The sequence below is a fragment of the Lithobates pipiens genome, unplaced genomic scaffold (genome assembly GCF_037356315.1).
Source record: "Lithobates pipiens isolate NorthernLeopardFrog02 unplaced genomic scaffold, aLitPip1_a1.2 Scaffold_3, whole genome shotgun sequence".
Classification (NCBI taxonomy): domain Eukaryota; kingdom Metazoa; phylum Chordata; class Amphibia; order Anura; family Ranidae; genus Lithobates; species Lithobates pipiens.
Window position 1 is genome coordinate 266,633,637 of NW_027507790.1, and position 27,922 is coordinate 266,661,558.

General features: G+C 44.4%; 1 protein-coding gene across 1 annotated transcript in view; it reads right to left on the reverse strand.

Moving 5' to 3' along the window:
• The window catches only part of LOC143941130 (aquaporin-7-like), a 90,576-nt gene extending 63,414 nt beyond the window's left edge, over positions 1 to 27,162 (reverse strand). Inside the window, exon 1 of the mRNA XM_077463116.1 lies at positions 26,960 to 27,162. The gene's annotated coding sequence lies outside the window, so the exon portion shown is untranslated. The remainder of the gene's footprint in view (positions 1 to 26,959) is intronic.
• Between the last annotated feature and the right edge of the window lie 760 nt (positions 27,163 to 27,922).

Genomic DNA, 27,922 nt, shown 5'->3' on the forward strand with positions numbered 1-27,922 from the left:
AATACTTTCTGTCACACCATATTTACGCAGCGGTCTTACAAGCGCACTTTTTTTGGAAGAAATACATTTTTTTAATAAAAAAATAAGACAACGGTAAAGTTAGCCCAATTTTTTTTAAATTGTGAAAGATAATGTTACGCTGAGAAAATTGATACCCAACACGTCACGCTTCAAAATTGTGCCCGCTCGTGGAATGGGGACAGACTTTTACCCTTAAAAATCTCCATAGGTGACGTTTATAAAAATTCTACAGGTTGCATGTTTTGAGCTACAGAGGAGGTCTAGAGCTAGAATTATTACTCTCACTCTACCAATTGTGGCAATATCTTACATGTGTGGTTCGAACACCGTTTTCATATGCGGGCGCTACTCATGTATGCGTTCGCTTCTGAACGCGAACTCGGCGGGACAGGGTGCATTTAAAAAAAACATTTTTCTTTTTCTTATTTATTTTACCTTTTGTTTTTATGTTTACACTGTTTTAAAAGTAGCGGGGATATAATTGTGTATTAATGCAATTAATGTGAAGTACAATGTAAATCTATGGACAATGTTATTCAGTAGTATTGGATGTCATCTAGTGACTAAAACTGGAAATGGACTTTAGCTATTTTCCTTTTTCATGGTGTTGGAAAGATAACAGGAAGTGACTGTGTTTACTTTGGTCATTTGACCTCATCTACCCAGGAGTCTGTGTGACCTACCCATGAACACTTTGATATGCAGTGCATGCTGGGTAGGGTATAAAAGGGACTGCAGCGGCCATATTTGGTCTCTTGGAACCACGTTGCCTGCCTGCGTGGAACTGTGTGTGAGGTTCTCGGACGCATCGGTAGATAGTCACCACGGAGTGCAAACCGGTCTGTTTGCTGGGTGACTTGACGGAGCCAAGAGCTGGTGATAAGATCGACGGGGATCGGAGATGCTTGTTGGGGCAGCGGAGAGCCTGATCCAGTCGGTGGAGTGACACGGAGCATCTGGCCTATTCAGCGGAAGCAAGCTGCAATTGTAGGACTCAAGCCATCACTCAGAACGCTGATCCGATTGGTGAGCGGGTTGCGGCCCACTGTTTAATCTATTACACGTACTTAGACTTACTAATAGGCCTCGCTGGAACCTGTTGTTCCACAGAAGCTTAATTAAGCAACTAACACTTAATAGGCTCGAGGCCCATTTCACTTTAGTATCTAAGTGTGATCACAAATTTCTGGAGTTATACCTGGAGTGTTCTAAGTTAACTTGCTCTACTTAACCCTTTGGATTACAATTATCTGAGGAACTATTTAAGCTACGAAGAAAGAAAATAAAGGAGGAAATATATTAAGTGAGGCCTCACGTAGACTTTAAATAAGGGGAGCTCCCAGGTCTAGATAGTAACATACTTGCATGTTGTTTATTGTATTTGCCTGTTGACTTATGTTGTGCTGACGTTCTACGTTGGAACGACAATGCAAACCCTGTAACCACCTATTTACTATATTTTCAGTAAAAGTATTCCTGTTTAAGAGTACAAGTGTGTGGTTTACTGTCTTTCCCCACCAGGTGGAGCCAGGGGATCCTGAGGGATAGACACAGGTACATTATATTGTTTACACTGTACTGTATTATTATTGCACCACAGCTGTGCCAAGGGGACAGAGTCATTCAGAAGGGGGGTTTCTAAGTAGATTGCAGGCCCAATTCAGATCAGCAGCTCCTTCAGGGGTCAGTGCTACATAAAAAAATAAATAATGGTGTCACTTTTATTCCTATTACAAGGGATGTAAAAATCCCTTTTAATAGAAAAAAAGCATGACGGGACCTCTTAAATATGAGATCTGTGGTGAAAAAGACCTCAGATCTCATATTTACACTAAAATGCAATGAAAAAAAAAATTGTCATTTAAAAAAAGAATTAAAAAAAATGTCCCTTTAAGAGCTCTGGGCGGAAGTGATGTTTTGACATCACTTCCGCCCTGCAATATCACAGAGATGGGTGGGGGCCATCTTCCCCTCACTTGTCTCCATGCCCAGCTAGTTTAAGCATCCGATCGCCTCCGAAGAGCGGAGGGAGGAGGGGGGCCTCTCCCGCTGCTGATAAAAGTGATCTTGCGGCGAATCCACTGCAGAGACCACTTTTATCTTGAAGCGGACTGCCGGCCGAACAAGAGGATACTGGGGTTATGGCAGCTAGCTGCTGCCATAACAACGATATCCGCCTTCACAGGACGTATATCAGCGTGCGGCGGTCCGGAAGTGGTTAAAGTGGAGTTCCACTCCAAAAAAATAAATATCATTAATGTGCTTGAAAAAATAATAAAAAAACATTTGGAAATTTTTTCTTTTTTACTTACCGTATAATGCCCGTTGCTATGTGGTCCCTCATAGTCCGCCTCCTTCAGCGCCTGGGCTCCTGACGTCACTTCCCTCGGCGCAGGAAGGGAGATCACCTCTCCCCACTCCCTCTGTCAATCATCTGGGACACGTGACAGGTCCTAGATGATTGCACCGTCAGTCCGGGCGCGCGGCGCGCACATGCGCAGTGGGTGCCCGGCTGTGCAGCCACAGCCGGACGCCCACAGTTAAAATTCCGCCGCTACCGAGCGGAGAGGGAGGCGAGCGGGGCTTCGATTCCCCGCATCACTGGACCCTGGGACAGGTAAGTGTCCGATTATTAACAGTCAGCAGCTGCAGTATTTGTAGCTGCTGAGTTTTGAAAAGATGAAAAGATAGAATAAAATACTTTTGTGAGATACTGTATATTTCCTACAGAGATTTGTAAAAGCTCCTCCTAGTGGCAGATGTTACATAAGACGATTAAGAGTCAGCATGTTTGCCGATTGACTGCTATGAGATAATCAGTTATGCCGCGTACACACGATCAAACTATCTGGCGGACTTGGACCAGAGCCCACCGGACAATTCGCCCGTGTGTGTTTTTTTACCCAAAAGTCCGGCGGACTTAGAAAGTGGTTTTGACTCAAAAATTGTCCGCGGGATAAGGGGGCCCCCAGATACCGGCCTCCCACCCAATGTGAATGAGTATGGGGTACAATGTACCCTTACCCATTCACCTGGTAAAAAAATGTAAAAAAAAAACACCATACAAGGGTTTAAAATAATTAATTGCACAGCTCCGGGGGTCTTGTCCCTCTCTTCGGGGTTCTTGTCCTCCTCTTCGGTTCTTCTTGCTGGGCCTCCACTTTCTTCCTTTAGCTCTTTTACTAGCGGTGGCCCGGTCTTCTGTCACCGCCACCTCTTCTTCTTCTTCCGACTTCGGGGGTATTGTCCCCCTCTTCGGTTTTTCTTGCCGGGCCTCCGCACCTTCTTCCAGCTCTTTTACAAGCGGTGGCCCGGTCTTCTATAGCCGCCGCCGCCTTCTCTTCTTCTTCTTCAAGACCCCCGAAGAGGGGGACAAGACCCCCAAAGTCGGAAGAAGACCCCCGGGCGGCGACGAAGAAGAAAGCCGGGCTCCTCTGCTAGTAAAAGAGCTAGCAGAAGATAGCGGAAGAGTCCGGCGAGAAGACCCCCCAAGACGGAATAAGACCCCCGGAGCTGTGCAATAAATTATTTTTAACCCTTGTGTGTTGTTTTTTATTTACATTTTTTTCACCAGGTGAATGGGTAGGGGTACACTGTACCCCATACTTATTCACATAGGGTGGGGGGCCGGTATCTGGGGGCCCCCTTATTAAAGGGGGCTCCCGGATTCCGATAAGCCCCCCGCCCGCAGACCCCGACAACCAACGGCTAGGGTTGTCGGGAAAAGGCCCTTGTCCTCATCAACATGGGGACAATGTGCTTTGGGGTCCCCAAAGGCCCCCCCTTCCCCAGAGCACCCCCCCCATGTTGAGGATACGTGGCCTGGTACGGCTCGGGGGGGGTTACTAGCTCGTCCCCACCCCCTTTCCTGACCGGCCGGGCTGCGTGCTCGGATAAGGGTCTTATATGGACCGTTTTTTCAGCGTAGGGCTTCCCCTTTAAGTCCATACCAGGTGACGGGGCCAGCGACGTGTCAATCTCGCCATCGAAGGCAGCAACATTGACCTCCTGCGATAGTCCCGGCTACCTGGAGCCACGTTCAGAATAAACGGACTTTCCTCCGTGTGTGGGCAAGTCCGTTCATTTCAAGTACGGAGGACCGCCGGAAAAGTCCGGTCGTGTGTGGGCAGGTCTGCTCGTTCGGAAAGTTCGGCTGACTTTCCGGCAGTTTGTCCGCCGGATAGTCTGATCATGGGTACGTGGCATAACAGGAGAAGTCACACACTAGTGCACTCTTCTTTAACATCCCAAGGACGAAGAATTGTGACTTTGCTGTGCAGCTGGGGAACCTCAGGTAAATTTCCATCAAAGACAATGTTGTTTTTATACAGCACAGTGATATAACTAGTGCCACGACACGTAATCCATCTATTGAGCACCAGAACTCAACTGATAATTCACAATCTGTTTTTGCGAATTTTTTTTCCAAGTAAAACGTTTTGCAACTTTTATTCCTGTGACTCACCTTTATATCCTCTATATAAGAATTAATAGAGAACATCACCTTGTTTACCAATTGCCGGGGCAACTTTTCAATTTTCTGCACACCTTAACGCCAACATAATACAAATATGCGGCCTTCGACTTCAAGGTTTTTTTTTTTTAGACCCGACTGTCGGCTTTCTTGTAATAACAACCGATGTGACTTGGCTGTTATTACAAGCAGTGGGAGTTGATGTCCGGGAAGGCCCGTACGACCAGCCGGCACGTCTATCGGCTTGCCAGGGAACCAAATAATGCCGGAATTGGCTTCGATCAGGTCTCGGAAGCGATCTCATGACGTCTCTTCGCCCTTGTACACACGGTCGGAGAATCCGTCGGAATGTGTCCTATCGGACCGTGTTGTCGGATAATCCGACTGTGTGTGGTATGCATCGGACTGATTCCGTCGGAATATCCGTCGGACCCAATTTTCCAACATGTTGGAAATATTTCCCGACCAACTGGTTCGATCGGACCTAATCCGATCATGTGTAGAGTATTTTGATCGGACCAAGTGCCACGCATGCTCAGATCAAATTCCTACATCAAAGCTATTGGCTACTAGCCTGAATGTAGTCCCATCGTAACGAAATTACGTCATCACGTTCTGAAAGATCAGATTTTTTGACAACTTAGTCCGACCGTGTGTATGCAACAGTTTCGGACACAATCCGTCGGACTAAATCCGACGGACAAAATCCGACGGATTTGGTTGGCAGAATCTCCGACCGTGTGTACAGGGGCTTCCTGTTTACTGAAGACTTAAAAGGATAGTTCACCTTTAAACCCCTTTCACACTGGGGTGTTTGCAGGCGCTACATCGTTAAAAATATCGCCTGCAAAGCGCCCTGAAACAGCCGCTGCTGCGTCTCCAATGTGAAACCCCCGAGGGCTTTCACACTGGAGCGGTGCGCTAAAAAAAGTGCAGCAGCACTTTGCGGGTGGTTTTAACTTTTCTCAGCTGCTAAAATGACAGTAAAGCGGCGCTAAAAATAGCGCCGCTTTACAAAAAATTTTTACAAAAAAACCTGCCCATGCATATAAGAGTAAGGTGACCAGATTTTTAAAATGAAATCCGGGGACATTTTTTTTTTTACTAGTAATGGCGGCAATCAGCGTCTTTTTGCCTGTCGCCGCCGGCCTCACAGCCTGTAAAGTCTTACTCTCCAGGCCCCGGCTACTACTGGGTTAGGGGCGGAGGAAGATCACTCCGCCGGGGGAAGGCAAGGAGATAAGCCGGTAGGCAGCTGGCCAGGACTTGAGCCAAGGCAGAAGAACACGGACCCGATACTGAAAAAAATATTCCCTCCGCTCCGACCAGTACAGGATCATCAGAAAGGGGCACAGATAACGGAAAAAATACATCCCCCTAAGCTATTAGGAGCGGGGGGGGGTGTAATTCAGAATTTTTATTTCATTTTTTTATGTTTTTGAAATTGCCCCAGCCTCTGTTCAAATCCAATCCGGGGACAAAACCGGGGACAGACTTGGTTCGGGGACAGTGTCCTCAATCCGGGGACTGTCCCCGGTAACCGGGGATGCCTGGTCACCCTAGATAAGGGGCATCTGTAGATTAAAACGAACTGTGCAGCTCTGACTAAAGATGAATATACATTTGCTATAGGAATAGGCCATTTACTGTACATACTTTATGAAGCCTGACTGGAATACTTCCAGGACTTTGCTAAGTACTCCCAGGACATTGATAAATGAGGCCTAGTCACCCCGGCTCACCTCCACCATCACAGGAGTAAGTTCTCAAACGTTTGATCGGACCAAGTGCCACGCATGCTCAGATCAAATTCCTACATCAAAGCTATTGGCTACTAGCCTGAATGTAGTCCCATCGTAACGAAATTACGTCATCACGTTCTGAAAGATCAGATTTTTTGACAACTTAGTCCGACCGTGTGTATGCAACAGTTTCGGACACAATCCGTCGGACTAAATCCGACGGACAAAATCCGACGGATTTGGTTGGCAGAATCTCCGACCGTGTGTACAGGGGCTTCCTGTTTACTGAAGACTTAAAAGGATAGTTCACCTTTAAACCCCTTTCACACTGGGGTGTTTGCAGGCGCTACAGCGTTAAAAATATCGCCTGCAAAGCGCCCTGAAACAGCCGCTGCTGCGTCTCCAATGTGAAACCCCCGAGGGCTTTCACACTGGAGCGGTGCGCTAAAAAAAGTGCAGCAGCACTTTGCGGGTGGTTTTAACTTTTCTCAGCTGCTAAAACGACAGTAAAGCGGCGCTAAAAATAGCGCCGCTTTACAAAAAATTTTTACAAAAAAACCTGCCCATGCATATAAGAGTAAGGTGACCAGATTTTTAAAATGAAATCCGGGGACATTTTTTTTTTTACTAGTAATGGCGGCAATCAGCGTCTTTTTGCCTGTCGCCGCCGGCCTAACAGCCTGTAAAGTCTTACTCTCCAGGCCCCGGCTACTACTGGGTTAGGGGCGGAGGAAGATCACTCCGCCGGGGGAAGGCAAGGAGATAAGCCGGTAGGCAGCTGGCCAGGACTTGAGCCAAAGCAGAAGAACACGGACCCGATACTGAAAAAAATATTCCTTCCGCTCCGACCAGTACAGGATCATCAGAAAGGGGCACAGATAACGGAAAAAAAACATCCCCCTAAGCTATTAGGAGCGGGGGGGGGGGGTGTAATTCAGAATTTTTATTTCATTTTTTTATGTTTTTGAAATTGCCCCAGCCTCTGTTCAAATCCAATCCGGGGACAAAACCGGGGACAGACTTGGTTCGGGGACAGTGTCCTCAATCCGGGGACTGTCCCCGGAAACCGGGGATGCCTGGTCACCCTAGATAAGGGGCATCTGTAGATTAAAACAAACTGTGCAGCTCTGACTAAAGATGAATATACATTTGCTATAGGAATAGGCCATTTACTGTACATACTTTATGAAGCCTGACTGGAATACTTCCAGGACTTTGCTAAGTACTCCCAGGACATTGATAAATGAGACCTAGTCACCCCGGCTCACCTCCACCATCACAGGAGTAAGTTCTCAAACGCTGAGCTCGGAGCTACTGCATCAGGGGAGAGAAAGCGCATGTGAGGAGGTTTTAATCAGAGAAAGAGATCACTCCTGTGATGGAGGAGGTGAGCAGAGATGACTAGGCCTCACTTAGCAACATCCTGGGAGCATTTCAGTCAGGCTTCATAAGGTATGTAAATGGCCTACACCTATAGCAAGGGTATTATTCATGTTTAGTCAGAGCTGCTCCGTTTGTTTATCTGCATAGGCAGTTTTGTGGTAAAAGTGAACTTTCCCTTTAACCACATGCCGACCGGGCCATATCCGAAAGATGGCTACAGCGCGGACGGCTTATTCTGGGAGGACGTCCATGGACGTCCTCCCAGAACCTTGCTCCTGGACCTGGCGAATCACGGATCACGGTAAACGGCCACTGATAGCGGCTGTTTTTGCCACGTGATCGCTCCGTCAAATGGTACCTTTTTATTTTAGACCCGATGGTTGGCTTTCTTGTAATAACAACCGATGTGGCTTGGCTGTTATTAGAAGCAGCGGGAGGGGATGTAAACTTGTAAACAAACCGGCGTCACGTCATGACGCCGATTCCTCCCTCCCCTCTCTGTACTGATCAGTACAGTGAGAGAGGGAGAGAGATTGCAGCAGCGCTGTGGGCACAGTGACACAGTGACTCAGTGACAATAATCTGCAGTACTCTGCAACACTGTGCAATACTCTGCAACACTGTTTAATACTATGCCAATGCTCTGCAACACTGTGCAATACTCTGCTAATACTCTGCAACACTGCAATACTCTGCCATACTCTGCCATATTTTGCCATACTCTGCCATATTTTGCCATACTCTGCCATACTCTGCCAATACTCTGACAATACTCGCCAATACTCTGCCAATACTCAATATTTGACAATAATTTTTTTAAAAAGAAACAAAGATTTTTTATTTATTTTTTACCAAATTTTCAGTCTTTTATGATTAATAGCGCAAAAAATAAAAAAACCCAGTGGTGATTAAATACCACCAAAAGAAAGCTTTATTTGTGTGAAAAAAAAGACAAAAATTTCAGTGTTGCATGACTGAGTAATTGTCATTCAAAGTGTGAGAGCACCGAAAGCTGAAAATTGGTCTAGTTAGGAAGGGGGTTTAAGTGCCCAGTGGGTAAGTGGTTAAAGACACCAGATTTAAAAAAGAAAAGAAAAAAAAGGCAGTATCAAAACAATGAACACTTTTAAGTGCAAAGGAGGAGTATGGGGTCTTATAGTCCCCCGATCCCTCCATAAAGAGTACCTGTCACTGCCTATTACTGTCACAATGGATGTTTACATTGGCTATGTGTTTGAATGAGGGTGTACATGGGTGCACTTTTTTAATACATTCATTTATTTTATGTCTTTTTTTTTTTTTTTTTTACTTTTTAAATTTACCTTTATTGCTTTAACCACTTCAGCTCTGGAAGATTTACCCTCCTTCGTGACCAGGCCATTTTTTGCACTGCATCAATTTAACTGACAACTGCGTGGTTGTACCCAAATAAAATTGATGTAATTTTTTTCCCTACAAATAGAAGTTTCTTTTGGTGGTATTTGATCACCTCTGCGTTTTTTATTTTTTGCGCTATAAACAAAACTTTTGAAAAAAAAAAACACAATATTTTTTTACTTTCTGCTATAAAATATAACCAATAAAAAATGGAAAAAAAATCTAATTTCTTCATCAATTTAGGCCAATTTGTATTCTGATACATATTTTTGGTAACAAAAAAAAAAAGCGCAATAAGTTTATATTGATTGGTTTGTGCAAAAGTTATAGCGTCTACAAAATAGGGGATAGATTTATGGATTTTTTTTTCCTGCTAGTAATGGTGGCGATCAGTGACTTATAGCAGAACTGCAATATTGCGGTGGACAAATTGGACACTAACTGACACTTTTTGAGAGGAAAATAAGGGTGAGATTGCACTATGGAATGGTACTGAGATAATACTGATATGATATTAAAATGATATTGAAACATTGAAATATTGTAAGGTAAGAGCTGCCTCTACTTGGTAAGCCCCCCCAAAAGCGAGTGGGGCTTATTAGAATATGAAAGGAAAATCAGGTAGAGTTGGCGCTATACCTTTAAATTTACTATATGTGTCAATATGGAAAACTTTGTTCATCAGCGTTAATAAATTATTCCTTATCCGTGCAATTAAATGAACAATTATTTATCCGTGCATTTAGCTAGAAAATTATTATTATTGTAAATTATGTGCCCAATAACGGGGGCCTCCTGCCCCTATAATACCCAAAAGTGGCAAAAAAAAAAAATGTATTAAATATATTATTGTGTAATGGGTGAGTGTACCCAAACTTTAAATTGACAATAATACCCCGTGGTGCTATCAAAAAACACAGAATTTTTGTTAAAATTAGCAGGCAAACAAAAAACAGTGAAAAATCCAAAAAGCTATATAACTGGTGAAAAATCCAAAGAACTTAAATAAATGAAAAGTAGAATTCAAATCCTTTTATCCTATGGACATAAAGTGCCGACAAGTCCTTTATTGTGTATTAAACAGTTCATAACCAATATATCATTTCCAAGTGGTGACTTGTGCAAGTATCCAAAGAGAATCCCCGCTGCGCTTTGGTGAAAATAAATTATGTTGCGCTCACCAGATCCTTGCCCCTACTGGGGGAAAACCGCCTTCACAGTGTTTAGCCCCTGTGTCACTCTCTGGCGTCTCCCTGGGAATCTGGTTATTCATCCACGGGTGAAGTTCTCATTCGTATATTGCATAGAAAGAGGAAGGAAGCCCATAGTGTAGTATGTCTTTAAAAGGTGTTTATTAGAAACAGAAAACTACTCACATATCATCAAAGCTGAATTCGCTATATAAAATCCTCACACCGCCAGCTGCTGCGGTATACTCGAGAGAGGTCACATCCTTATCGCCATGCCTACCGGTTTCGTCACGCAGAAGTCATAAAAAATAAATTTAAAAAATGATGTCACATCATGTTGACTCGTCGCTGTCTCTGGCCGTAATGACAGGGACGTGTTGCGCGGCAACTTATATAGGGAGAATGAGCTGGGTAACAGGTGATGTCCCCGCCCATTATGATGTCACAATCCCAGAGGATGCTGCTCGCTCGTCCCCACCCCCTTTCCTGACCACCGGGCTGTGTGCTTGGATAAGGGTCTTATATGGACCTAGGGGGGACCCCCACGCCGTTTTTTCTTCCCCTTTAAGTCCATACCAGGTGAAGGGGTCAGCGACGTGTCAATCTCGTCGCTGAAGGCGGCAACATTGACTTCCTTTGCTAGTCCCGGCTACCTGGAGCCGCGTTCAAAATGAACGGACTTTCCTCCGTGTGCAGGAAAGTCCGTTCATTTCACTCGCAGTCCGGCGGCCAATTTTTGAGTCAAAACTCCGGCGGAAAAAAAGTCCGCCGGAGCCCACACACGGGCGGATTGTCCAGCGGACTCTGGTCCACCGGACCAAGTCCGCCGGATAGTTTGATCGTGTGTACGAAGCATAAGATGCAAAAAACAATCTGACCAACCAAGGAACCTAAATCCAAGGTAAGTGAATGTAAAATCCAAAATAGTGTCCAACATATGTAAAAAATGTATATAAAAAACATCCAACAACATGTAATGGGAAAAACGCAGGAGTGGGGATGAAGATGAAACACTATTCAGTGAAGAGACATCAAAAATGGTATATCATCAACAACAATGGGGAATGTGCATGCCCTTACCGGAATGGATGGACTCCAATGTCGGCGACATGGAGTCAAACGAGCAGAATGCCACATATGGCAAATGTGTAGACCTCAGGGTGGTGGAATGCCTATGGAACGAAATCCAAGAACACCAAATGCGACCTCAAAGGGATCTCCAATCAGACAAACATCAAAGACTGGATCCTGGTGATGGATTCAACCGGATAGTGGAGCCAATTGCTTCCAGATGATTTGTGGAGAATGAAATGGCTTCCACATAGTGTAGTTCAAAAAGGTATTTTATTTCTAAAAACCAGCATGTAACAATAAAAAGTGATCATGAAAAAAAATTGTCAGGCAATGGGGCGCTAATGAGCCTATCCCTACACGTTTCAACCAAAGGGTCTTCAACAGGGGCATGACCTAATAAAGTGGCTGGTGAGTCTATATATTACCTTATGACAAAGTTTATGCCAAATGAACAGGCCTAAAGCACAAATGTAAAACATACTATTATAACAATGTTAGAGTAGAGATTCTGATTAGCACCAGAGTGCCCATTGGTGACAGTTACAGAGAAAAATGTCAGGCAGCTCTTTGCCGTGATAAGCTCTAATGAGCAGGACCCTCCTATCCTTATCATGCATTTGTATGGTAGCTGCACTGTCTCCATTTGTTTTGTAAAGCACTGCACAAACTGCTGCAGCTTTATTAATCATGTATAGTGATAATTATTATTTTTATTACTATATATATTATTTATTTAGTAGTAGTATTGCAATAATAATAATAATAATAATAATATGCCCTGTTTCCTGCTACCTAGTAAATGTCACCAGATATAATACTATCTCATGTAATATCTTTTATAAGCATTAGATGGCACTATAGTCTTTTTAATAGATTGTTTTCATTAATAATGCCCCGTACACACGGTCGGAAATTCCGACTGAAAAGGTCCGATCGGATTATATTGTCAGAAAATCCGATCATGTGTGGGCTCTATCGGACTTTTTCCGTCGGAAATTCGGATGGAAAAAAATTGAGAACATGATCTAAAATTTTCCGACAAAAAAATCCAATCTGATTTTTTTCCGATCGTTTGTAGAGAATTCTGGCGGACAAAGTGCTACGCCTGCTCAGATTAAATTACAAAACCAAAGCTATTGGCTATTAGCCCCTACTAGTCCCGTCGTATGCAACGAACGTCACCTCGTTCCGAAGGATCGGATTTTCTGACAGCTTTGTCCAACCGTGTGTATGCAACACCAGTTTCAGTCAAAATCCGTCTGAAAAAATCCAACGGATTTTGTGGTATAAATGTCCAACCGTGTGTACAAGGCATAAGGCTCCATACACACTGGAGCTTATAAATGGACGTTTTATGGAGTTTGGATGTTTTTTTTTAACAGCCCATAAACTCCACTCTATGTTATCCTATGTGTCCATGCACACATGGACGTTTTTTTAGTTTTTATCAGCAGTGGAGTTTATTGGCTGTTCTCTGAACGCCATATAATCGTGTTCAAAGTGCTGTTTTTCTGACCACAAAAAAAAGCTAAAAAACGATAAACGCAGATAAAAGCGCATAAACGCACATAAACGCATGCTTATTAGCATTCGGCGTTCTATTTTTTCAGTGCATTGTGGGAGTTTGGGAATGCATTGTGGGATTTTTGGCGTGTCCTCTGTGTATTTTTATTTAAAACGCCCAAGCTAAAAAAATGCTCATACACGCATGCCCCGCCCCCTAATTATACCACGACTCCGCCTACTGCCAAAAAAGTGACCCAAATTTTTTTTCCCAAATGCCGCATACACACGATCGGAATTCCGGCCAGAAAAAGACCAATGAGAGCTTTTCATCAGAAAATGCGACCGTGTGTATGCTCCATCGGAATTTAGCTGTCCGAATTTCCGTCCAGCCAAAAATTGATAGCATGTTCTCAATTGTCCCGACAGAAAAACTTTCTATCGGTAATTCCGATCGCGTGTATGCAATTCTGACACGCCAAAAATCACGCATGCTCAGATTCAACTACGAGACAGAAGCTATTGGCTACTGGCTATTGAACTTCCTTTTTCTAGTCCCGTCGTATGTGTTGTACGTCACCGCGTTATAAATGATCGGAATTTGATGTGACCGTGTGTAGGCAAGACAGCTTGAGCTGAATTCCGTCGGAATTCCGTCGGGAAAACCATCAGAGCTTTTGTCCGACGAGAATTCCGATCGTGTGTACGCGGCATTAGGCTATAAAACGCTTATACACGCTAAGACTAAAAAACGCTTATAAACGCTAAGGCTAAAAAACGCTCATAAACGCTAAGGCTAAAAAACACACATAAACTCTAGTACAAAACGCTGTTAAAAGCGCGTTTTTCAACCAGCGTTTTCTGCCAGCAATCTGGCGTCCTGAAAAAGCTTTTTTTGAGCTCCAGTGTGCATGGAGCCCTAATCACTTTGTTACAATTAAAAAGTCAAATACAAAAGGTAAATACCACTAGTTACAATAAAGATTTAGTTACAATAAAAATTACAATAACATTTTGTTGTATTGAATACAATGATATTTAAAGTGACACTAAACTTTGGTTTAAAAAGAAAACATATCCGTCTGCGCTTGGGGCGAACTGTTGTTGTAACGAAAGCAGCTAGCGCAACTTTTCAGGCAACAAATATCAAAACAGTTGGAAATAAGGTGCAGCGCTAGTCGTTACATCAAAAGTCTACAAATATAGGAAATATTAAAAAATAAAGTGCAACGCCCATAATTACATAAAGGTCACAAATATAACAATGAGACCCTAAAAGAGTCCATTAAAAACAGTCTTTAGAAAGTGTCCGGTGAATGACCCCTTAAGACCACACAAAAGGCTGCATTCACACCTGAGCGTAGCGTGTTTGAACGTTTTTACCGGCGTTTTGTCGCACGACAACGAGCGTTTTGTCACACTACAACGCGCGACAACGAGCGTTTTTTAACTTCGGCGTTTTTTTTTCAGCCAATAGGAAAAATATTTTTCATCTGCTTATTTTTTCTTGAGCAGATACAGCGTCAAAACGCCCGTAGAAACGCTCGTTGTCGCGCTAAACGCTCGAATCGAGCGTTTCCATTAGTTTCTATGGGAATGAAAACGCCCAAATCAGCTCAATTCACACGACAAAAAAGGGTCCGGAACTTGTTTGAGCTTCAGGCGTAGGGCTTTAGGCGACATGGAGTGGAGATGTGAACCATCTCCATTGAGAATAATGGATTTTTTCCCCTCCAGCGTTTTGTAGCTTCAGGCGTAGGGCTACAAAACGTTCAGGTGTGAACGGGCTGTAACCACTTCAGCCCCGGACCATTTGGTTGGTCAAAGACCAGAGCACTTTTTGCGTTTTGGCGCTGCGTCGCTTTAACTGACCTTTGCGCGGTCATGCGACGTGGCTCCCAAACAAAAATTGGCGTCCTTTTTTTTCCCCACAAATAGAGCTTTCTTCTGGTGGTATTTGACCGCCTCTGCGGTTTTTATTTTTTGCGCTTTAAACAAAAAAAATAGCAACAATTTTGAAAAATAAAAACACATTCTTTTTTACTTTTAGCTATAATAAATATCCCCCAAAAATATATTAAAAAAAACATTTTTTTTCCCTCAGTTTAGACCAATACATATTCTTCTACATATTTTTGGTAAAAAAAATCAAATTTTTATCGGGACTGAAACATTATAGTGGACATGTCGGACAATTTTGACACATTTTTGGGACCATTGCCATTAATACAGCGATCGGTGTGATTAAAAATGCACCGATTACTGTAAAGATGTCACTGGCAGTGAAGGGGTTAATGCATGTTCTAGTTTGTGTTCTAACTGAAGGGGGAGGGGGCTGTGCAGGGAAGATAACAGATCTCCGTATGAACAGACGAACAGACGATCTGTCCGTTCTCCCCTCAGAGGACCGGAAACTGTGTGTTTACACATACAGTTCCGGGTTCTCTGTGTGCCCCGAGCGATCGCATCGGGCACTCGCATCAGCTCGCGAGGCGAGCGCCCCCTAATGGCCACAGGGCGACAGGGCGAGCGACATTACATAACGCCATTTCGCCCAGCCGATCCGGCGGGTGGTCGGCATGCGGTTACTACCGGGTATTTTCACCCCCTCCCTGCCCAGGCCAATTTTCAGCGCTGTTGCACTTTGAATGAAAATTGCACCGTCATACAACACTGTACCCATATGAAATGTTTATAATTTTTTCCCACACAAATGAATCTTTCTTTTGGTGGTATTTAATCACCACAGCATTTTTTTTTTTTCTAAAAAAAAAAACGAAAAAAGACCAAAAATTTAGAAAAAAAAAAGAGTTTTTCTTACTTTCTGTCAGTACATTTTGTAAATAAGTAATTATTTTCCTTCACTGATGTGCGCTGATGAAGCTGCACAGATGAGCACTAATAGGCGGCATTTATGGGCACTGATAGGCGGCACTTATCGGCAATGATAAGCGGCACAGATAGGCAGCACTGATGGGCACTGAAAAGCAGCACTGACTGGCATCACTGATGGGCATTGATTGGTGGCACTACTGTGGCTATATAAATAATCAGTGCCCTGATTACCTGTACACTCGTGCTTTGAGGAGATGCTGCTGATCGTCTCTCTTCGCCTCACACTGACAGAGTGTTATGCTGCATACACATGATCGGAATTTCGGGCAGCAAAAGACCGATGCAAGCTTTTCATGAGAAAATGCGACCATGTGTACGCTCCATCGGAATTTGGCTGGCCCGAATTCCCGCCAGCAAAAATTTGAGAGCATGTTCGGAAAAACGTTCTATTGGAAATTCTGATCGTGTGTATGCAATCCCGACGAGCAAAAACTCACGCATGCTCAGATTCAACTACGAGGCGGGAGCTATTGGCTACTGGGCATTGAACTTCCTTTTCCTAGTCCCGTCGTACGTGCTGTACGTTACCGCGTTCTTGACAGTCGGAATTTGGTGTGACCGCGTGTAGGCAAGACAGCTTGAGCGAAATCCAGTCGGAATTCCGTCGGGAAAACCATCAGAGCTTTTTCTGACCAAAATTCCGATCGTGTGTACGCTGCATTAGGCGAGGAGAGCCGAAAAACGTCACTTCTTTGTTTACATGTCCAATCACAGCCGATCATAGGCATAGGCTCTTTATCCAGATCGGAGCTTTGCCGTGTTCCAGGAACACGGCGCGACCGCGATTGCCATGCTACGCGCCCCTGGTAGTGCGTGAGATCGGTGGCACTGGGGAGACATCACATGACATCGCCCCAGAATGAGAGGGGATCCCGCCAATTGTTAATTTACTATACGGCAGGCGGGAGGTATTTAGACATGTGATAGTGCACACGAGAGAAGATATCCTCCACCTTCAATCTGCACACACAGCCTCTTACCACATAACATTGACCACCAGCATCAACGGACCAAAAAGCACTCATATGTCATATAGCGATGGCCAGACTTCTGGGATCCCACTCCACTGGTACTTGTATGCCATAACACACTCTTGACTTCTTCGCCAAAATGAAGGTTTAATTCTCCAGAATATCTCATTCAAAAACGAAAACAAAGCCTAGTTCACATTGCACTCACATAAGTCAAAGCCGACTCAGCCTAGCAAATAGTGTTAAAAGTTTCAAGTCAACAAGATGGTCCGTTATGCGATGACATCACATGCTGTAGCTCCACCCTACGCGTTTCATCATTAAAAGGTGCTCCTCGGACAATGTCTCCTGACGTGCTGAATCCGCTTTGATTTATTACATCTTCCCCTTGATGCCAATGTAACGCAAATGTGTGGCCTTTGGCTTCAAGGGGTCGTACCGTACCGGGGTGATGCCTGCAGCGGCACGCATTACCCCAGTACTGTTTGTAAGAGCAGAAGGTTGGCTTTCTTGTATCAAAAACTGATGCGGCTAATCGGCTGTTATTACGAGCAGCAGGAGTGGAAGCCCCCCCCCCCCCGCTGCCTTCTGACGCTTGCCCACACGTCCTCTGGCTGGCCGGAGACCCAAATTGGCTTTGTTCGGGTCCCAGATCTAGTAACCCGGGAAGCGATGTCATGACATCACTTCTGGTTTACTAAAAACTTAAAAGGCACCAGATTTTTTTTTTTAAATTACAGCATTCAAAACAGCCAAACTTGAAGCTTTGGATGCTTTTTAGTGCAAAGGAGGGATTTGTGGTCTTATAGATCTCTCCATAAAGAGTAATGCCACGTGGATTTCATCTGACTTTTTTCTTCAAAACAGACGATGGACCTAGAAATAGAACAGGTTTCAAATCTGTCCGAGGGAATCAATTTCTATTGGGAAAACCGTTCGTCTGTGTGCTGGTCCGACGGACCAAAAACTACGCAAGGGCAGCTATTGGCTACTGGCTATTGAACTTCCTTTTCTAGTCCAGTCGTACGTCATCAGGTTCAAAACGAACGGGCTTTGGTCCTTTTGTGTGTGGGCAAGTCCGTTCGGTCTGAAGTCCGTCATAAACAGGTATCTGCACCCCCCTTCTCCCTGAAAGGTGCCAAATGTGACACCGGGGGGGGGGTTCTGAAAAGCGGAGGTTCAATTTTTCTGTGAACCTCCGCTTTATGAATCGCCGTGATGCCTCACATTAGAGCAAGAGCAATAATTCTAATGCAAGACCTCCCCTGTAACTGTAAACCGGTAACCTGTAGAAATTTTCAAAGCGCCGCCTATGGAGATTTTTAAGTACTGTAGTTTATCACCATTCCACAAGCATGCGCAATTTTAACCACTTCAATACCGGGCACTTATACACCTTCCTGCCCAGACCAATTTTCAGCTTTCAGCGCTGTCGCACTTTGAATGACAATTACGCGGTCATGCTACACTATACCCAAACTAAATTTTTTCGTTTTGTTCCCACAAATAGAGCTTTCTTTTGGTGGTATTTGATCACCTCTGGGTTTTTATTTTCTGCTAAACAAATAAAAAATTTTTTGAAAAAAAATATGTTTTTTTTGTTTCAGTTACAAAACTTTGTAAATAAGTAAGTTTTCTCCTTCACTGATGGGGCTGCACTGACGGGCACTGATAAGGCGGCACTGGGGGGCACCGATGAGGTGGCACCAATGAAGTGGCACTGATGGGCACCAATATGTGGCACTGATATGTGGCACTGATAGGCCGCACTGATGGGCTCTGATAGGTGGCAGTGATATGCAACACGGCTGGGCACTGATAGGTGGCACAAATAGGCACTGATAGGCGGCACAGATTGGCATGGATGGGCAGCACGGATGGGTATGGATAGGTGGCACGGATAAGCATGGGTAGGTGGCACGGATGGGCACTGATAGGCGGCATGGATGGGCACTGATAGGCAGCATGGATGGGCACTGATAGGCGGTACGGATAGGCACTGATAGGTAGCATTGTAGTGTAACGTATTGTACTGATGGATGCCAATCAGTGCCAAACAATAATGCATGCCAATCAGTGATGCCCATTGTGGGCACTGGTTGGCATCCATTGTGGGCACTGACTGGCATCCCTGGTGGTCTAGGGTGGTATACCTGATGCTGGGCATCCCCAGTGGTCTGGTGGCGTCTCTGGTGGTCCAGTGTGGGCATCCTGGGGGGGGGGGGCTGCGCTGATAATCGATTAGCACAAACCCCCCTCTGTCAGAGGAGCAGCTGATCGTCTCTCCTCTAATTGCGCCTGACAGACGCGAGTAAAGGAAAATCCGATCAACGGCTCTTCCTATTTACACTGTGATCACCCGTGATTGGATACGGCTGATCACGTGGTAAAGAGTCTCTGACGGAGACTCTTTACCGAGATCATAGTTGCGCGCAGCGGCTTAATATCCTTAAGACGTCATATGACGCCCAGTCAGGGTATTAAAACCACTTTGCCGCCGTCATTCTGCTATATGGATGGGCGGCAAGTGGTTAAAGTGTGACATGTTAGGTGTCTATTTACTCGACGTAACATCATCTTTCACATTATACAAAACAATTGGGCTAACTTTAATGGGCTTTTTTTTTTTGTTTGTTTTTTTTTGATTCATGAAAGTGTATTGCTTCCAAAAAAATTGCATTTGAAAGGCCGCAAATTCAGTGTGACATAAAATATTGCAACAACCGCCATTTTATTCTCTAGGGTCTCTGCTAAAAACATCTAAACAATGTTTGGGGGTTTCTTAGTAATTTTCTTGCAGCAAGTGTCAGAAAAAGGCTCAGGCATGAAGGAATTAAGCACACTTTCAGGTGGTCTTAATGGGTTCAATGCCCTACTGATTGACACTATCCACTGCTCTAAAGGCAACGTCCGTTGCCCTACTGACACCGCCCACTGGTCTACGGACACCGCCCACTGGTCTACGGACACCGCCCACTGGTCTACGGACACCGCCCACTGTTCTACTTACTGACACCATCCTCTGCCCTACTGACATCAACTACTGCCCTGCTGACATTGCCCACTCATATTTTTAAAAATTTTCCTTACTATTTAGTTAGGCCTTGCTAGTGAATTTCTTTTTTTTTTTTTTTTAAAAGGGGGAACCTAACCCCAGTGATCTTTTGATCTCTTTTATGTTGCTTAGGTAGATCTCCACCGCTCAGAAGTTGCCTACTCCTGCTTTAGAGTGCCACTCAACCCTGATGGGGCTGCTGACATCACATCCAAGATGGCCACATCCATTACATCCAAGATGGCCGCATCCATTACATCCAAGATGGCCGCATCCATTACATCCAAGATGGCCACATCCATTACATCCAAGATAGCCGCATCCATTACATCCAAGATGGCCGCATCCAACAGCAGTCTTGGGGCTTGTGGATGTCTACACAAGGGGGGAACTTTACAGGTAATAGAAGAAGAATAAAATATATTTAAATGGGCATACAGTATATTCTTATGAGAAGATTTAGTTGAATTGAATGGTGTGGTGACAGGGCCCTTTTAAGGATATTGTCAAACCAGCCAACTAGTTACAGCAAATTGAGTGATCTATAATAACTTTCATCATTGTGAGTGTACAATAAGAAATGGCTCAGCAAACATTTGTCCCCAGATAGGAGAAAGAAATCAGACATTTTATTGCTTGTTACGTGACTGTGTACACACTATAAAGTGGAAGGACACAAGAGGAGAGATACCTTGTAACAAGTTAGTGCACTTTTATTTCTTTATGAGCTTCAGAATTTTTCTTACATGTAATAAGTATGTTATACATCCTCACCTAGACCTGTATATATTAACTTACACCAGTCAGCCATAACTTTATACTTTATGAGCAACCACCTAACATGGAGTAGATCCCCCTTTTTCCACCAAAAGAGCCCTGACCCATTGAGGCATCGACTTCATAAGACCTCTGAACAGGGCTGGTGCAAGAATTTTTGACACCCTAGGCGAAGCCTCATTTTGCTGCCCCCCTTGGCTCCACCCCTGACTCCACCCCCGTTGCCCTGCATATGCATACCACACCTTTTTAATGAAGCGTCTCTCAAATGCACCCTCACCAGCACCCATCAAAGTTAGCCCATCAGCGCCCATCAAATGCACCCTCACCAGCGCCCATCGATGCAGCCTACCAGCGCCCATCGATGCAGCCTACCAGTGCACATCAAATGCAGACTCACCAGTGCCCACCAAATGCAGCCTCACCAGCGCCCATCACTGCAGCCTCACCAGCGCACATCAAATGCAGCCTCACCAGCATCCATCCATGCAGCCTCACCAGCGCCCATCAAATGAAGCCTATCAGTGCCCATCAATGCAGCCTCACCAGCGCGCATCAAATGCAGCCTCACCAGCACCCATCAATGCAGCTTACCTGAGCCCATCAAAGGCAGCCTCACCAGCGCCCATCAAATTCAGCGTCACCTGCGCCCATCAATGCAGCCTCACCAGTGCCCATAAAATGCAGCCTCACCAGCGCCCATCAAATGTAGCCTCACCAGCGTCCATCAATGTAGCCTCACCAGCACCCATCAAATACAGCCTATCAGTGCCCATCAATGCAGCCTACCAGCACTCATCAAATGCAGATTCACCAGTGCCCATCAAATTCAGCCTCACCAGTGCCCATCAAATTCAGCCTCACCAGCGCCCATCAAATGCAGCCTATCAGCGCCCATAAATTCTGCCTCACCAGTGCCCATCAAATGCAGTCTATCAGCACCCATCAATGCAGCCTTCCAGCACCCATCAATGCAGCCTACCAGCGCCCATCAATGAATGTTTGCTTGCTTCCATTTATTCGGGAGTCGGGACACAGACACAGTCCTCTGCCTCTGACACTATGTGCGAATGGAGCGGGAGCTGCCTGCTGATTCTGAGACTTATGCCGCGTACACACGAGCGGATTGTATGGCGTACTTAGTCCGTCATACAATCCGACGGACAATCCGGCGTACTTTCCACTGAACGGACTTGACCACACACGTATACACAAACAGTCCGTCGAAAGCTTGCGCGATGACGTGTACAGCACGTACGACGGGACTAGAAATAGGAAGTCCAAGACACAGCAAAGCACCCTTCCGCCGTGTAAATCCTTTCTGGGCATGCGCCATTCTTAGTCCGTCGAACTAGCATACTGATGACTGTATTATCCGCTGAAACCAAAGTACGACGGACAGATTTTTGGAAAAACCGAAAATCTTAGTACTCTGGACTGCACGCTGAAAAAGTCAGCTGAAGCCCACACACGAGCGGATTGTCCGCTGAAATGTGTTTCAATGGACTAAGTACGTCAAACAGTTCGACCGTGTGTACGCAGCATTAGTTGCTTGCTGCAGAAAAAAGAGAGTAGGAACACCAGTGGCTGGGAGCCCTAGGCGGATGCCTAGTTTGCCTAGTGGTCGCACCGGCCCTGCCTCTGCAGGTATGCTGTGGTATCTGACACCAAGCTGTCAGTAGCAGATCCTTTAAAGTGGTTTTAAACCCTTACAGACCACTTTTCACTACAGGTAAGCCTATAATAAGACTGGAAATTCCACCTAAACCTGCACATTATCGGCGCATTCGTGCCGTTTCTACAGGGTCCGTGCCGTGACCACCAGCTTCCATACACATGCGTGGGAGTGACGTCACACGATTCCGGACAGTCACAGAGCTAGAGTCCGCAGCCCCAGAAGGAAGAGGTGTGAAGATGGATTCTTCCACCAGCGGGGACATTGCGGGCTTTGTTTTCAGGTAAGTGCAACATAATGGGCTAGTATTCTATGCATACTAGCCCATTATGCTTTTACTTTGCAGGGGAACAAAGAGGAAGTAAAACCCATCAGGGTTTACTTCCTCTTTAAATCCTGTAAGATGTGAGGTGGGGCCACCGTGGATCGGACTTGTTTTTCCAGCAAATCCCGCAGATGCTCAATTGGACTGAGATCTGGAGATTTTGAAGGCCAAGTCAAAACTTCAAATAGGCGACTGCCATCAGGGATTTCTGTTGAATACACATAAAGGGGTGTACTTGGCCACCAACAGTGTTCAGGTAGGTGGTACAAGTCAAGTACCTTCCACATGAATGGCAGGACCCAAGGTTTCCCAGAAGAACATTGACCAAACATCACACTGCCTCCACCTGCCTGTCTTCCTACTATACTGTATCCTGGGCCATCTCTTCCCCAAGTGACGCACGCACATGCATCTGATGATAGTGATTCCTCAGACCAGGCCACTTTCTTCCATAGCTCTGTGGTCCAGTTGTGATGCTCACATGCCCATTGTAGGCTCTGTTGGCTGCAGACACAGGTTACCATGAGCCCCCTCACTGGTCTGCGGCTACGCAGAATAGCACGGGCAGGCATATTGGCATACAGGTACGTCCAATCTTAAATGCCGCCCTGCCATCGCGATCGCGCCGCTGGCCGGGACCCCCGTGAGTCCGGTCGCGGGTCCCGCGGACTCAATTTCCGTGGGCATACCCACGATCGTCTCACGGGGCGGCTGAACTGGGAGATGCCATTGTAAACAGCATCTCCCCGTTCTGCCTAGCAACAAGTGACGCTGATCTCTGCTCCATGTGATTGGAGCAGAGATCAGTGTTCACTAAAAGAAAGCCCAGCCCCCAACAGTTAGTAACACGCCCTCAAGAACACTTAACCCCTATACTGCCACCTACTGGTTAACTCCTTCACTGCCAGTGTCATTTACACAGGAATCACTGCATTTGTATAGCAGTGATTGCTGTATATATGACAATGGTGCCAAAAATGTGTCAAAAATGTCCGATGTGTCCACCATAATGTTGCAGTCCCAATAAAAATCGCTGATCGCCGGCATTACTAGTAAAAAAAAATTATTAATAAAAATGCCATAAAACTATCCCCTATTTTGTAAACGCTATAACTTTTGCGCAAACCAATCAATAATCGCTTATTGCGATTTTTTTTTTTTACCAAAAATATGTAGAAGAATACGTATCGGCCTAAACTGAGGGAAATTTTTTTTTTTTATATATTTTTGGGGGATATTTATTATAACAAAAAGTAAAAAATAATGCGTTCTATTTTTGTTTATAGCGCAAAAAATAAAAACCGCAGGGGTGATCAAATACCACCAAAAGAAAGCTCTATTTGTGGGAAAAAAAGGATGTCAATTTTGTTTGGGAGCCACGTCACATGACTGCGCAATTGTCAGTTAAAGCAACGCAGTGCTGAATCGCAAAAAGTGGTCTGGTCTTAAGCCAGCAAAATGGTCCGGTCTGTAAGTGGTTAAATATGCCAACACTTTAAGAGTTCTAATTCTGGCTCTTTAAGTGGATCTGCTTTATTATAAGTCTTGTTTTCAGATATGAGTTTTGTTAATCATACAGCAACAGCTATATTCATTTTTATTATTCATATAATAATTCATAGAATAATAAAATTAATTTATTATTCATTGACTGTTTCCCATGTAGAAGCCTACTGATTGATATGTACTTCTCATGAAAAACCTTAATAAAAACATTGAACGAGAAGATTATGGCTGATCAGTGTATTCCATTATGAAGATTTATTTTTAAAGGCAAATAAAAACAAATACATGTATGCTATCTGATTCCTGTATTGTTGTGTGAAGTATTCTTTGTTTTTAATTATTTTGTTAAATTTTAACTGGTCAACCTTTAATAGGGTGACAACGGGGCTCCTGCAGGTTCTTATTGCAGAAGCAACGTTGTCACCCTGATTTGGGTGCTGCGGACATGACAATGCAAAGGGAGTTAGTAGCACACTGTGGACATTACCTAGGGCAGTGATGGCGAACCTTGGCACCCCAGATGTTTTGGAACTACATTTCCCATGATCCTCATGCACTTTGCAGTGTAATGGAGCATCATGGGAAATGTAGTTCCAAAACATCTGGGGTGCTAAGGTTCGCCATCACTGACCTAGGGTGATCTGCATGCAAATACAGCCTGCCTAGGACCGCCCACTCCTCCAGACTGGCACCCACCCATCAAGGCCTCTTGATATTTCCACAACTCCTCAGAAGAGCCAGCCCTCTGCTTACATCAGGTCTACAGACTCTTGAGAGGAGTACTGAGGGATATAGGCAGCAAAAAATTTTTTTTACAAGAGTTTTAATTATTTCTTACTCCAAAACCTTGAATTTACTTTCAGGTTTTAAGCATCCCCTGCAATAATTAGCATATCTACAGCTCAGGTTGTGTTGCTATGGACCATAATGTAAGCTGCTCCAGATGACAAAATTATTTTCAGTAAGAATAATAAAATTAAACTAATAAAAATAATGGCCAAAGAAGAAATGCAAACAGTGAAAGTTGTGCTTCCTCACAAGAATGCTCCTTACATTGGTGGCACATGCAGAAGTGCCGTTACATTAGAGATCAGTGAAATACTTGGGAGAAGGTCCCCCTTACATTGATGGTCATTTGGGAAAAATGCTCCTTACATTAGTGGTCATTGTAAAAAATGTTCCTCAGATTGGTGACTAATGGAAAGAATGATCCTTTCATTGGTGGTCAGAGGGAAGAATGCTTCTTACATTGGTGGTCCCTGTGAAGTATGCTGCTTATATGTTAAATGTGAAGAAGGGACCTTATATTGGAGGTCGTTGGGAAGAATGCCTGTTCCACTAGTGGTCAGTTGGGAAGAATGCTCCTCACATCAGTGATCATCGGTAGTATGCTCCTCACATCTGTGATTAATGGGAAGAATGCTCCTTACATCAGTGATCATTGCTAGTATGCTCCTCACATCTGTGATTAACGGGAAGAATGCTCATTACATCGGTGATTAATGGGAAGAATGCTCCTTACATCAGTGATCATTAAGAGTATGCTCCTTACAATGCTGAATTATGGGAAGAATGCTCTTCGCATTGGCGATTAGTGGGAAGAATGCTCCTTACAGATTGCTAAAAACATCATTAGAATCCATGGTTTCTTATCTGAGAGGTAGAAATTTCTTATTGCTCAAGGAAACCATAGCAACCTCTGGAAGAACCCTACCAGAGAAAGGTTGCACTACTCTATTAAAAGCAAAATCAGATACATTTCAATTGCAAAAAACTATTATAGGTTGATGGCCACTACTTGCCCACCGTACTCTGCCTGTACGTTGCTCATCCACCGAACTTCACTGTCCCTGCAATGGCCGGCATCTTTAATTTTCCTCCATTGCTGCTTCTACTTGCTCTGGGCAATCCACAGTACATATTAATAGTGTAAGCAATGGGAAGGCAAGCACAGATCATGCTCCTTGTATGGTGACTGCACCAGGTGCCTCTTAGTCCTGCCTGGATCTTGGAGAAGTTATCTTGTGGCTGTTGCCTGATGTGCTATCCTGCTAATGATTCAGCTTTTCCTCTGGGTTTTGACTCCCATTTTTCTGCCTGCACTTCATCTGTGTGCCACCAGCCCTGACTTTGGAATGTTTATGTGTAATGGCCGGGCTCCCAGGAAGTCCGGCAAACCTTACCATTCCTTCTACAAATACTCAGTACTCTTAACCATTGACTCCATTGAGAGCAAGGTTCTATACTCATAAGACCCACTTCCTGGAAATTGGTAAATTTCCATATCAAGCTGAAGGGCCACACATGAAGAAAAAGGGGAAATCATTACACATTCACTATAAAGCACATCTACATCTTTTGAGACTCCACCAAGAGTTCCAAGCTGCATAATTAGCCAGTGAACCAAGGCTATGTCCTGCAGTTCCTTATGAGCTCCCTAAGCCTGGGGTTCTAAAGCTGGACATAGATGGATTGGAATTGGTCCGGTTTGGCAGGGACAAGCCAAATTTCCATCCATCTACTGATACCAACATTGATACTTATCCATACTTGCATATTTACATTGGTCCAGCTTGGATATCCCATACCTGGCTAATCCCCGTGGATCCTCACTGTCTTATGGGTCTCAGGTCAGTCACTCAGCATGGTTGCTATACACAGAATGCCTTAATGAATGCAAAGCATTGTCTGATTGCATGAGATGGAGATTGTGATGTCACAAGATGGAGATTGTGATGTCACCACCCGGCCGCTTATTCTTGTCCAATCAGCGAACGATTTGCATTCATTCAAGAAAAATGCACGGTGTCCTGTGAATGGAACTCATGCCAAACAACCTATCTGAGACCTGTGAGATAATTAGGATCCACCCACAGGGATCAGCCAAGCTGGACCAATGTAAGTATGCAATACACATCATACATCAGCTTTAATTGTATTTTGAGTAGAGGGTGAATAGCATGGGGCCATGTATATTTACAGTTTACCAACCTTTGCTGTCTGGATGAAGAGTCAGAGCTGTCCAGTTCCTCTGCCAGTCTCCTTCCTTCTTTGCAAATTTCTAAATGCCGTCAGAAAATTATTGTAGGATCTTCTGATCTGGATTACCTTTGTAGTGCATCACGTACTAAATTGTCTATCCATCGCAATGTTGTAGCAGCCCCTGTATATCCTCACATTGTACAGTACTAGCTTGATGGCAACCAGCGCTGTAAGCATTGTTAGGAGGATCTTAATCACATGAGCAACGACAGTGGGGCTTCTACAATGCAGTCAGCTAGTTTCTATTCCTAGTTAAGGGAAGTGATGGTTTAGGTTAAAGTTTAAAAATGTTGTGTAGATTTGTGTCTCTTTGTGTCTGTGTTTATCATGTCACTTACAGGCCAACAAAACAACTAATTCCCAACATAGAGTGAATTGCTTTACAAAACTCTACTTAGAACTCCACAACATCCACACATAATTACATAACCCTATTCCATCCACCCAAGATGCTCAAGCTTTACAGGAGAAACACAAATTGCCTAAAATATCCCCTGGCCAACTTACCTCGCTTTCCTCACCCCTCTCTGTGCCACAGACGCTCAAGTGATCCACGCAGCTCTCCAGAACCTTCCTTTACACAAATCCCCTGGACCAGATGGTTTTGGCATTGCATACTTTAAAGATTACAATGAACTACAGTCAACCTATTTACAAGTTGTTTATAACACAACTGCCCACTCTGGTACCTTTCCAAATGAAGCTTTAGAAGCTTTAATAGTTACTATTTCTAAACCAGGCAAAGCTCAGACACTCCCTGCTAATTACAGACCAATGCCATTGCTCAATGTAGATATTCAAATGAATGCCTAGCTCATTACTATCCGTCTAGGTGGCATTCTCCTATAGCTGATCAATCTGGACCAAGTGGAGTTTGTAAAAGGCCACCATACCCCAGATGGAATTGGGATT